General features: G+C 49.4%; 1 long non-coding RNA gene across 1 annotated transcript in view; it reads right to left on the bottom strand.

Moving 5' to 3' along the window:
* LOC144223932 (uncharacterized) overlaps positions 1 to 10,401 on the bottom strand; it is a 170,873-nt gene extending 160,472 nt beyond the window's left edge. The window contains exon 1 of the long non-coding RNA XR_013332881.1: positions 10,277 to 10,401. This is a non-coding gene — a long non-coding RNA (uncharacterized LOC144223932). The remainder of the gene's footprint in view (positions 1 to 10,276) is intronic.
* Positions 10,402 to 13,320: the final 2,919 nt, after the last annotated feature.

The following is a 13,320-nucleotide window of genomic DNA, read 5'->3' as shown; positions in this document are numbered from 1 at the left end:
TTTTTTTTTTTTTTTTTTTATGTTAAACCAAATCCTTTGAGTGTCAGGGGCTGGCACTCACTGCTGTCAAGTCGACAATCGTGAATGTTTGAGTCTTTACCAACACTGACTTGGCATTAGAGATGCGTGGCTCTCAAGTGCCTGATAAGATTCTGCTGGAAAAAGAACCTAAAGCTGGAACCCAAGTTTATTTAATCCGCTCCCCACATGAACCAAATGGTAGAGGCATCAAGTCCCAGCTCAGCTGCTGTTATCAAATACAACCTACCACCCTGCAATCACCTGGACCTTTACTTTTTTCCAACCGCTGGGACTCAGGTGTGCATATTGGCGCGACAGACTTATGCATGGCATGACTTTGGTGATGGATGGCGAGACTACAAAGACAGCTGGAGGAATGCCACTGGCCCGGTGAAGGCCAAGGATTCCTTACAATGCAGCAGGAAGAGAGATCGCTGATCAGAGGTGCTGGACTTCTCTACGCTTCTCACGACGATGTAAATGGTCGTACGGTATTAAAGCATGTTACTTCTGATTTAAGAAATAAAACAGCATCGCACATACTAAGCTGCTTTTTGCCCACATTTCCACCTGTTCGGATATTCAAACAGGCAGAAACATTTGCAGGACAGAACAATACCAGAACGGAACACCACTGGATGTTTGCACGGACTCTCGATCGTAGGAAGAAACATAGCTCTCTGAGAAACGAACCATGTCTGCCTCAGCTCCCTCCAACGTGGGTGATGCCGGGTGCCGAGTTCTCAGTAGACTTCAGGAAAGTTTTCAATTTCTTAGAAAGTGGGAAGGCAATCAGGCTTGGGGGATGGGAGCCCTCAACAACTGCCACTACATCTGCATTCCCCTGGGGGTTGACCGCCCGTGTTCCAGAAAGGAAAGTGCTCCGTGCTGGCTGCTTAGGTTCACATTCTGGGTTCCAGGTTCCAGAGAAGCAGTGGAGAAAACTCTTCACTTTCTTCAAAGCCTTGTGGCTACATCCATGGGGGGTGAGGGGGAATCAAGGAAATTTAAAGCAGACACCCCTCGCAAGGAATAATTTTACCGTAAGCATCGTTTGGTTTTATTTTACAACGTGAGACGGGGAAACTGCAACACTCCTACAAATTAGTCAGAGGTACCCAACGGCCCAAAGTGTCTTCTGATTTGGTGTGTAGCGTATTATGTAAAATACGTAGCTAAGTTACCAACATTAACTCAAAATCGCCAATTTTAATAGTGGGCAAAGTGACAGTCAAAGCACGGGGCATAAGTAAACACAGGTTTACCTATACTCTTTAACATAATCCTGAACTATTCTTTAAAAAACAAAAACAAAAAATGGGGCGCCTGGGTGGCTCAATCGGTTAAGCGTCTGACTCTCGATTCCAGTCCTGATCTCACAGTCCGGGAGTTTGAGCCTGCTTGGGATTCTCTCTCCGCCCCGCCCCCCCGCTCGCATGTGCACGCACTCTCGCTCTCTCTCAAAATAGACATTTTTTAGAAGTTTTTCAAAAGTAGACTACCCGGGGCGCCTGGGTGGCTTAGTCGGTTAAGCGTCCGACTTTCGCTTAGGTCATGATCTCGCGGTTCGTGGGTTCGAGCCCCACCTCGGGCTCTGTGCTGACTGCCAGCTCAGAGCCTGGAGCCTGTTTCAGTCTGTGACTCCCTCTCTCTCTGACCCTCCCCTGCTCATGCTGTCTCTCTCTCTCTCTCTCTCCTAGCAATAAAACATTTAAAAAAAAAAAAGTAGCCTAACCAACATATGAGTGATATCCCTTTTCCAAATTAAAATCTCTGCACAAGGCAGAACAAGCCTCAAGATGGGCTCACCTACCCTCTGACTCCACCTCTACAGGCGAGGGCGCGCAGAGGTTTTAAACGACTTCACGCAAGCAGACGGACCACCTGGGCAGGACCTGGCCAAAGCCAAAACACCACATCCGTTCTTCTAGAAAACACGCCGTTTCCTAGGAGACCGCAAAAAGGGAAAGAACCGTCTAAAGTCAAGCACAGGTCAGCCACTACACAGACGCACAGACAGGGAATTCACTGTATTCCTACAACAAAGTAATGCAACTTTATAGAATTGTAAAAACACAACTATATTGTTAGTTTGTTTCCTAATCACTAGCCCACTGGCCACAATGCAACAACTCCCTACGTGGGTCCCGCTTTTGAAACCAAAGACAGGACTTTAGAACTTCCTAATACATTTCACACGCTAAGTGCATTCTGGGAGTTAAGACGGAAAAATTCAGAAAACGTTTCTCTGAAAGTGCCTCAGAAAACACCCCATTTCGCCTCGTCTCGCGGCAAGGACTAACGGGCACAGGCACAGAGCAAATCTCCGGCCGAGCGGACAAGACACCTGAGGGCCTCGCTCCGTGGCTTTTTACAAATACTCAGAAGCACTAAGGCGCTCTTCTCCCTGCTCCTGAGAACACCCGGTGCAAACCCTGCTGTTCTGAGGCAAACACGCAGGCCCAAGCGTGCACGAGTGTGAAGTTCATGTGTCATCAGAGGGAAACACGAAGGAAGGTGTTGTGGCAGAGGAAGGGCTTCCCGCAAGGCATGTGGTCCCGCGCTGGGATGCGGTGACCAGGCCTCGTGGGCAGAGCCGAGGCCAGCGCTGCAGTGAGGCGGTGAGCGCTGAGGGCCGGGTGACTGCGGACGGAGGCACCGGAGGGACGGCACCACAGAGGTCTCTGGGGTGACAGACGTGTTCCGTGTCCCGCTTTTGGTGCTGGTTACACAAAGCTATGCATGTAGTGAAATTCATAAACCTGTACAGCCAAAGGGATAACAGTCAATCTTCTACAATAACCTGGAAAATTATGTATATGGGCACGTATACGCAACCCAGCGTGAAATTTAACTTTATGGGGAGGGGGGGAGGAGGTGGAGGGAGCCAGGAAAGAAGGAAGGAAGTGCTGGAGACCACCATAACTAATAAAGATGCATCTGCACACCCAACTCCCGCCTCGGAGTGGAGGAAGGTAACCACACGTGGGACTCTAAGCAGGATAATCATCCCATCTCCCTCAACACTGCAAGCCTGAGAAACAGATCCTATTTTCTCTCTCTAAATGAGGAAACTGAAGCTAGAGAAACTGATCTGCCCAAAGAGGCAGGGGCGGCCACAAGCCGGCTGCAGACCACGTTCCCCCATTGCTGTGGCAACTGCCCCCCACCCCCACCCCGTGCATTGCAGCCAGGCCTGTGCTCCTCCGGGGTCCCCGGGACATGGGGCCACGGGCGGACACCAGAGGACCAGGTAGGACCAGACTCTAGACCGGACTGGTGCCTTTCCAGGGGGGCCTTGGGAAATGTAGATCCATGTCCGGCTGCCCCGGTTTGTGAAGTGCAAGAGCTGGAGACAGGGACCGACAGGGAGGCGGTACCGAGTCCTGCAAGTGCCCAAACTCCACTCGCCTGCCCCTACGCTCCGAGGTCCCCACTCACCTGCCCCTACGCTCCAAGGTCCTGCACAGCCTGCCGCATGCCCGCGACCTGCCACCCCCGTTCCGCTGCCTAAACACAGGACAGGTGTCGTTTTTTCCAAAGTATCTTAAGTACACAGAAGCGGACCCGAGGCGACACCTAGCAGACTCACGAAGGCCACAGGACCCAGACCGAAAAGGGAGAACCAAGGGACGAACCAAGAGGAAACGTCCAGAAACACGCCTTCAAGATGCACTTGACACGGGGGGGCTCTGAACTTCCGGTGTAGAGGCGGAGCTTGGGCAACGACAGCACACGCACACGCGCCCCCCTTCTTGGTCTGGTTTCTTTCTATTCCTTCTTCGAAGTCCATGCATCCTACCTCTCGTCTCTTCTGTGCGCATCGGAAATGTCCTTTTTCAATCTGCCATGGGATGGAATTTATTGCCTAACAGATGCTCAAAAAGGACACGCGGGCCTTGAGAACACAGAACTTGAGGGGCGCCTGGGTGGCTCAGTCAGCTAGGCGTCCAGTTCTTGACCTTGGCTCAGGTCATGATCTCGTGCAGAGTTCGAGCCCCCACATCAGCCTCTGTGCCAGCAGTGCAGAGCCTGCTTGGGTTTCTCTCTCTCCCTCTCTCTTCCCCTCCCTCCTCTCTCTTTGCCCTCGCCCAAAATAAAAACCTTAAAAAAAAAAAAAAGGAACACTGAACTTGATACATAGGTTTTTCTTGGCACCCACCTCCCCCCACCCAGATTCTTTCCCCAACAGGACTGTATGCTGGTTAACTCAGGGCTGGTTTCCCCACCTGGGCACCACTGGCATTTGGGTGCAGACCACTTCTCGTGCTGGAGACTGTCCTGTGCAGTGTACAATATGTGGCATCACAGACCCCTGCCCCCAGATGCAAGGGGCACCACCATGCCCCTCCCCCAAGCTGTGACAGCTGAAAATGTTGCCAAACACCCTGGAAGGTAGGAGGCGGAAATGCCCCCACGAGAACCATTAGTCGATAGCAAGATCATAGAGCTCAGTGCTCAAAGCCCAGGGCCATAAACCACCCCCCACCTCCACCTCTGAAGAGGTCCCTTTCTTCTGAACCTGTGTATCGGCCCCACCTCCACTCCCATCTGCCAACAATACACATAAGCAGAAGAAATGGCACCCAGCTTCCTCTGCAAAATTAAAAACCATCTTTTCCAGCGTATTAACTTTAAATTTGCCCCAATTCAGTTTTAATTTTTTTTTAATGTTTTATTTATTTCTAGGAGAGAGAGAGAGACAGCGTGAGCAGGGGAGAGTCAGAGAGAGAGGGAGTCACAGACTCTGAAACGGGATCCAGGCTCTGAACTGGCAGTCAGCACAGAGCCCGACGCGGGGCTCGAACCCACGAACCGCGAGATCATGACCTAAGCGAAAGTCGGACACTTAAGCGACTAAGCCACCCAGGCGCCCCCCCAATTCAGTTTTTCTACTGGCTTCCACTACACATCTGCAGTCTTAAGTCATGGCAGATTCTCAATAAACATTCAACAGCAGTGACAGGGGAGCAAACCGGCCCACTCAGTGAACACAGCCGTATTTTTTTTAATGTGTATTTTTGTGAGAGAGCACGAGCGGGAAAGGGGCAGAGAGAGGGGGACAGAGGATCTGAAGCGGGCTCTGCACTGACAGTGAGCCCGATGTGGGGCTTGAACTCACAAACCACGAGATCACCACCTGAGCCAAAGTCAGACGCTCAACCGACTGAGCTCCCAGGTGCCCCAAGTGAACACCACCGTCTTTAGTCAAGTTCCCCGCACCCTGGTCACGAAGCCACCCGGGGAAGCGAATTCCTTGATGGCTGTCTGTTTCCCTTGAGGTTTTGAAATCATGTCCTCAGATGAGGCTCTCTGTGCCCTGTATAAACATGCTGACTTCGCCAGTCCCTTCCCACAACCAGTTTTTATTTTGGCTTTGCTGGGTCTCTTCTGGCCAATCTGGCCAGTGTAGTTTGGTCAAGCCCCACGGAAAGGATGGGGAGAGGGAGGGGGAAGGCCAAGGAGGGCAAGACCCGAGGGGGGCACTCACATCCAGTCTCTGCTGAAGAGGTCAGTTACTTCCTTCATACTAAAAATAGTTGGGGGGGGGGTAGTTTTTCTTTCCAAGTTTAAAAAAAAAAGTGTTTACAAAATGATTTTAGCCTTGATTCCCAACTGAAACTATATTTTAAAAGCCCTTAGGGGCGGGGCGCCCGGGAGGCTCAGTGGGTTGAGTGTCTGACTAAAGCTCAGGTCCTGATCACACGGTTCAGGAGCCAGGAGTCTGACAGTGAGGAGCCTGCTTGGGATTGTGTATCGCTCACTCGCTGCCCCTCTCCACTAGTGAGCACGTGCTCTTTCTCTCAGGGGAAAAAAAAAACTTTTTCAAAAAATAAATAAAAGTGTTTTTTAACATTGATTTTTTTAAACTTTTTTTTGGTTATTTTTTTAAGGTTTATTTATTTTTGAGACAGAGCGAGAACACGAGCTGGGAAGGGGCAGAGACAAGAGGGAGACACAGAATCTGAAATAGGCTCCAGGCTCTGAGGTAGCTGTCAGCACAGAGCCCGAAGCAGGGCTCGAACCCACGGACGCAAGATAATGACCTGAGCCGAAGTCAGACGCTTAACCGACTAAGCCACCCAGGCGCCCCAAACATTTATTTTTGAGAGACCAAGACAGGGCATGAGTGGGGGAGGGGCAGGGAGGGAGAGGGAGACACAGAATCAGAAGCAGCTCCAGGCTCCAAGCTGTCAGCACAGAGTCTGACACGGGGCTCGAACTCGTGAACCATGAGATCAAGACCTGAGCTGAAGTTGGATGCTCAACCGACGACACAGCCACCAAGCCTCCTATAGATAAAACTCTTTAGGCGTGAAGGACAAACAACTTACTGAATGTAGTACGTTACTCTTTTTTTTTTTTTTTTTAAGTGCGGAAGAAAGGCGCAAATGCAAGGATCAGGAAACCACAGCTGCGGCAGCGTCCTCTCGCCCCGCAGAGCACTGGTGACTGTCCTCTAGGCTGGGGTTCGGCCTGCCGGTGCCTTGTATGCAGAGTCCCGGACTCTGGACACCCCAGCGGGAAGCAGGCAAGGGGGCAGCAGCGGGTGAGCTGTTCACCGACCCACAGGCGGGCCCCTGTCCGCGAGAACTCCTGGCACAGAGCACCTCCCTGTGACAGTTCTGCTGGGCCTTGGCCTCCTGCCCTAGGGACACTTCTCCCACCTGTGAAAGACGATCAGGGACATTCTACTACTTGATAAGTACTTGCGGCCAAAAGCTGATGGGTCACACAGACCCCTGAAGAAGCAAAAATGAGAGAGTACAAACGGCAGAGAGGTGATCTGGGAAGTGACCTCTCTGCCAGACACAAAATTGGCTTTTCCCTCCGTCCTCATTTACAAATTAAATTTCTAACCAATTACTATAAAAAATACAAAGAGCTGTGCAAAGATCACAGTAACTAATAAAAATAACGTCCTGACTCAGGGACCTGGTGTACAGGAAACAGCCATTAAAAAAAAAAAATTTACTCTCACGATTGTGAAATCTCATTCTGTTGGAAGGATTCCTTATCTGCCTTTTTAATACGGAAGATTTTGACCTCCAGAGACTGAACCTCGAAACTCAAGACTTAAACTTCAGATTGGGGGCAGGGCTAGGGCTGAAAGCCTGTGGTACCCACAGCAAACGGGGCTAGAACACATCACACATGGCCGCACCCTCAATCACCCACACAGGGCCTCACCGACAGTGACAAGTTGGGCTCCACCATCCGAAGGGACAGCCCCCAGAATCTGTTTAGGCAGGCCTCTGGGGGACTGGCTAGTGCCTATACCTTTCTCCAGGGGGGGAAACTGATGCACAGAGATGCTACCAGCGTCCCCCAGGTGAAGCACTCAGTGAGAGACTCGGGCTTGGAGTTCTGGTTTTCTAATTCAGAACTGATCCAAAGCACCTCAAGCCAAAACCATCAGCGTCAATTTCAGGGCACGATTCCATTCACTGGGGGTGCCTGGCTGGCTCAGTTGGTAGAGCATTTGACTCTTGATCTCAGGGTGGTGAATTCAAGCTCCACGTTGGGCATGAAGCCTACTTAAAAAAGGAAAAGTAAAAAAGAAAAAAAAAATGCATTTACTGAAATCACTTTCCTGGGAAAAATCATAGCTGAAAAGGTCTTTTTTTTTTTTAAGGCTTCTCTGTGAATTATTTCTTTTAGAGCCTCTCCCCTCCTCCTACAGAAAGTACACTAACTTTTATTAATATTTTTCTTTTTTTTTAAATTTATTTCCAGGAGAGAGAGAGAGAGACAGCGTGAGAAGGGGAGGGTCAGAGAGAGAGGGAGTCACAGACTGAAGCAGGCTCCAGGCTCTGAGCTGGCAGTCAGCACAGAGCCCGAGGCGGGGCTCGAACCCACGAACCGCGAGATCATGACCTAAGCGAAAGTCGGACGCTTAACCGACTAAGCCACCCAGGCGCCCCCTTTTATTAATATTTCGTTTCAGGAACTACAGAGTAGCACACTCTATACGAGAACTTTCTACATGTCCTGTGCCATCTTATATGGTGGCCACTAGCCAGGGGCATCTACAGAGTATGTGAGTTACCACTATAGAAATGCAAAGAACAGAATTGTTTATTTAGTTTTAATTAATTTGAATCTATAAATATTCACACGTGGTGGGCTAGCACTTACTATATCAGCCATGAAACTACAGAAAGCAATTCTTCCACTGTGGTCAATGTTTCCTGACTCGCTGGACCTCCTACATCTGTACCTCCATGCAGATTTCAATGTACGTTCTCATTCATGAACGTGTGCGTGTCATTTCCGGAACTTAGGGTCTCCAAATGTGAAAATTCATGCTAGGTGAACAGGAAAACAGGAACTCCAAGTGTAAGAGCTGGGCTTCAAGGATCAGACAATCCTTGCCCCATTGTAAGTTAGCAACTCAGTGTCTTCTACAGCAGGATGGAAATAATAAGTACCACACACAGGACATCAGGTGCCCTAAGATCCTCAGTGCATGGCCTTCAAATGACGTACGATTACTCGCTTTGCACAAGAGCAACAACTAAAATTCACAGGCAGCTTTACAGTTTCTAAAACTTACACTCACGTTCTTTCTCTTTGTCCCTCACAGCAGTGAGCGCCACGATTTCAAGTCTTATTTGTGCACATACAGAAAGGACAACTGGGAAAAGGTGCAGACCGTCAAGGTCAGCAGTAGAGTGTGAAGAGGGTGGACCCTTTTGCTACTTGAAGCCAAATGGGGCTCCAAGCACGATGTCCTGACTGAGGTGGGTGCAAGGGCTCTGTCCACCTCTTCCCACAGAACCCCTCCAAACAGCCCAGGCAGGCGGACTCCTGATGCCAGCACCCAGAGGGGGGAACCTCTAGCTCCCTTAGGCAGAGGTGGGATTCAACACCAACCTCCAGTCCCTCGCACACCACCCTTACCCAGCCCCTTAACACGTCCAAACATTCAGGAGCGTGGAGGTTTGGGAAATTTAAACGCAGGGGGTTGCTAATTACTGGACTGACCACGCTCTGGATAAAAGGAAAAAGAAAAGCCAACCCCAGAGGATCCAGTGACACTACCCCCCAGGGGACACCACCAAATAAAATTTCTAGAATCTCCGCTTTTGTCCCACAGGTGTGCATTTCACTCAAGGGCTGGAATCCCCTTAAGGGCCATGTTAATAACTGGGTCAAATGACGAACTGCCCCTTTTATCCCTGGATTAGTTATCCAGCCGGCTGGTTTTCCAGGACGATCTGCAGCACATCTGAGACGCTAACATCCTTTNAGAGCCATTTGCTACCCGGAAGCCAAGGCTCGGGACCTTAGGAGGGCTCTCCCTCCCCTAGAGTCCCGCCCCTCGCCTTCCAGGTTAAACTAGGGACTCCGGCAGGCGGGCGGGAGGCACTTCGGGAGAAAAAAAGCCAGAAGTCGGGTAAAGCCGCATGTGACAGTGCAAAGCAGAAAGAGTTTTAAGATCCAATAGAAGGTCGGTTTTTGTTGCTCCGGAACATTACCGACTAGGAGAGAGGGGAAAACACCACCTCCGACTCTAACTTTCTGGAATTTCCAATGCAGTCGGCTCGGAGAATGCCAGGCGGGGCAGCGAGTCCGAGCCAAGGCCTGACCGCGCGCGCGGGCGACGCACGTGAAGTCCAGGCCCTGCCCCAGAGCGGGCGGGCCTCTAGCGACCCCAAATCCAAATTGTCACACACCAGTCGGTCACCCACACCCAAAGGCACACCCCCACGCCGTTCCGAGCACCGCCCCCCCATGGGCATAGTCCCCCTGGAGTGCGCAGCCCAACACANCCCCACCCCACCCCACCCACAGGCTTTGCAAAGGGCTTTCTGTTGCAGAGGCTTACGTGGCCTGTCCCCAGTGCATTTAAGTCCCCAGGGCTCATTCCTCCCTTTCAGTTTGGAGACCCCTGCCCCCCCCTCGTCCTTAATTCAATTAATCAGGTAACCGTGCCCACCACCCAGCACTTCGGGGTCGGTTTTGTTGAATATTTTAAGATAAGTTTGCCCCTCCCTTTGGGGTATAATGAGCCCAGTACACTCAGCGTTTTAAACCGTAACCTCACTTGCTCCTTTCTGGGACAGTGGACCATTTGTTGTTCAGGTTGTTGGGGGCGGGGGGGCCGAGGTGAGTTTTTAAGGGGCTGGACCGCCATCGAAAGGGCGGACCTAAAAATCATCCTGCGAAATATTGCTGTAAAACATCAATGATGTAAAACGACTGTTGCTACACCATTATTAGAGCACATCAATAAAAAATACACACTTACACAGTCTCCATAATTGTGAATCAGCAGAATAGATTGTGTCTTATTATGTACCAGTTGCCATTCAAGGCCCCCCAAAAGGACGTGGTGGGGCCTTCCCTCGGGCCTGCCCTTCGTTGCTCCCCGGCTCCCTGGGCTTGTGCGGACTGATGCTGAGGTATTACATGCAATCGAAAAACCAAGGGTGCAATTGAAAGCTCGAGCAAGCTCATGATGCAACCCTGCCCGGGTTACACGTGCTTCCCTTCCCCCACCGCCTGCTGGTGGGAGCGCTGCGTTTTTTCCGCCTGTAGGGTCACATTGTGGTTGATTGATTCTCCTTTCGCCTTGCTCAGTCATTCAGATTTGGAAAGTAAATAACAAGTTGACATCATTACAGCTCTCGGCTTTACGGGGACGCGGCCCTCGGCTACCGCACACTCTCGAGTAGCCGCGCAGCCAAACCGGCCCTCTGGCTTGCTAGCCGTGCCTGTCGTTAGTAGCTCGGAAATTCCGAACTAAACCTGGGGAAATGGCCTCTTTGTATGTTTTGATTAGTTGGCAGGTGCCAGTCATTTAAAGTACAGGAAAGTGGTGGAAATCCTCACTCCAAACTGAGACCGGTGTTAACCAATTTCCACAGCTGGTCGTCGGTAACTAACAAAGCTTGTGAGCTCAGAATCCATCTTGTCTCTTTGGTAATGTCCCAGAGATCTTTTTGCAAGTTAGGAGCCTAGCTTATGGAAGGACCCCTAAGGGACTTTGTAAGGCCTCAGACAGGAAAATAGACCGCCTACGATTATCATGATATCACTGAAATTCCCCTTTCTGAAATACCAGAGGGTGGTAGGTAGGTGGCAAATTAGACTATTTTATTTAATGTGTTTTGCAGGTTTTTCAAATGTGCGTCCTATAAGGTGGGTGGAAACAAGGAAAACAGGAAATCAAGTAGAGCAGGAGAGGAGCTATTGCACTGTGATAAAAGTGAAGGTTAATAGGGGGCCGCAGCAGCAATGATTCCAGCGGGTATCCAGGGCCCAAGATCTATATTCCAAACACATCTTTTTGGTTGCTGACTAGAGGCTGCTTGCACCAAATGCTATCAGTACTTCCCCCTAAACAGCAGCCAAATTTTTCATTAAAAGGCGGAAGGAGCCCACACAAATAGGCTCAACTAATTTGGCAAAGGAGCAAAGGCATTTTAATGGAGAAAGAATATCCTTTTTAACAAATGGTTCTAGAACAATTGGACATCCGTATGCAAAAAATAATAATAATCTAGTCATAGACCTTACGCTTTTCACAAAAACTGACTCAAAATGAATCATAGGTCTAAATGTAAAAGGCAAAACTATAAAACTTCTAGGAGTTAACAAAGGAGAAAATCTACATGACCTTGGGATTAGCAATGAATTTTAATTTTTAAATGTTTATTTGAGAGAGAGAGAGAGAGAGAGAGAGCGCATGAGCGAGAGAGAAAGGCAGAGAGAAAGGGAGACACAGAACCCGAAGCAGGCTCCAGGCTCTGAGCTTAGCACAGAGTCCGATGCAGGGCTCGAACTCACAAACCGCAAGATCATGCCCTGAGCCAAAGTCGCATGCTTAACCAGCTGAGCCACTCAGGCGCCCCAGTGATGAGTTTTTAGATACAACATCCAAAGCATGATCTACTGAAAGAAAAAATTGGTAAGTTGAACTTTGTCAAAATTTAAAACCTCTCATCTACAAAAGCCACAGTTAGGAGAATGAAGAAGCAAGTGGTAGACTGGGAGAATATATTTGCAAAATCCATCTCTGATACAGGATTGTTTCCAAAACATACAAAGGACTCTCGGAGCTCAACAACAAGAAAACAACCTGATTTTAAAATGGGCAACATATCTGGAAATCTCTCACCAAAGAGATATATAAGTGGAAAATAAGCATGTGAAAAGATGCTGAACATATATCATTAGGTAATTGCACATTAAAACAAAATACCCTCAAATATCTATTAAAGTAGTCCCCATGACCCAAAAAATGACAACACCGAATGCTAACAGGAACTTCATACGTTGAGGGTAGAATGCAAAATGGTATGGCCACCTGGGACGACAGTTCAGCATTTTCCAAACGCTAGACATAGTCTTCCTATATAATCCAGCAATTGCACCCCTAAGCATTTAGCCAACTAAGTTGAAAACTTATATCTACACAAAACCGGCACCCTACGCCACGGGAACATTTGTAGCAGCTTTACTGATAATCTCCAAACACAGAAAGCAGTCAGGATGCCCTTCAGTAGGTGAATAGATAAGATAAACTGTGGGACAATCATACAATGGAATATTCTTCAGCCATAAAAGGAAATGAGTGATCACGCCTTGAGAGACACAGAGGAACTTCACATGCATATTACCAAGTGAGAGAAGCCGATCTGAAAAGGCTATATGCTCTGATTCCAACTCAGTGACACTCTGGAAAAGGCAAAACTAAAAAGATCAGTGGTTCTGGGGACGGAGGGGAGTGACGGACAGGCACAGCACAGGGCATTTGGGGGGCAGTAAAACTATTCCATACTGTGACAGAGAATACACGATAGTTTACATTTGCCCAAGCACTGAGAACTACACATCACAGACTGAACTCTGAACTATGGGTTTTGTCAGAGCTCTTGGACGGCTCGGTCAGTTAAACGACCAACTCTAAATCTCAGCTCAGGTCATGATCCAGAGGTTCGTGGGATTGAGCCCCACATTGGGCTCTGCACTGACAGGGATGTTTGGGATTCTCTCTCTCTCTCTCTCTCTCTCTCTCTCTCTCTCTCTCTCTCTCTCGCTCTGCCCCTCCCCCACTGGCTATCTAGCTCTCAAAACAAATACGTTCTTTTAAAAAAAAAGTTTCTGCGGCACCTGGGTGGCTTAGTTGATTAAGCAACAGACTTCAGCTCAGGTTATGATCTCGTGGTTCATGGGTTCGAGCCCCATGTCAGGCTCTGTGCTGACAGCTCAGAGCCTGGAGCCTGCTTCGGATTCTGTGCCTCCCTGTCTCTCTCTGTGCCCCTCCCCTGCTCACTCTCTGTCTCTCAA

Source organism: Crocuta crocuta, unplaced genomic scaffold (assembly GCF_008692635.1).
Source record: "Crocuta crocuta isolate KB4526 unplaced genomic scaffold, BGI_CrCroc_1.0 scaffold221, whole genome shotgun sequence".
Taxonomy (NCBI): Eukaryota; Metazoa; Chordata; class Mammalia; order Carnivora; family Hyaenidae; genus Crocuta; species Crocuta crocuta.
The sequence above is the reverse complement of the archived record's forward strand: the minus strand, read 5'-3'. Positions and strand labels throughout refer to the sequence as shown.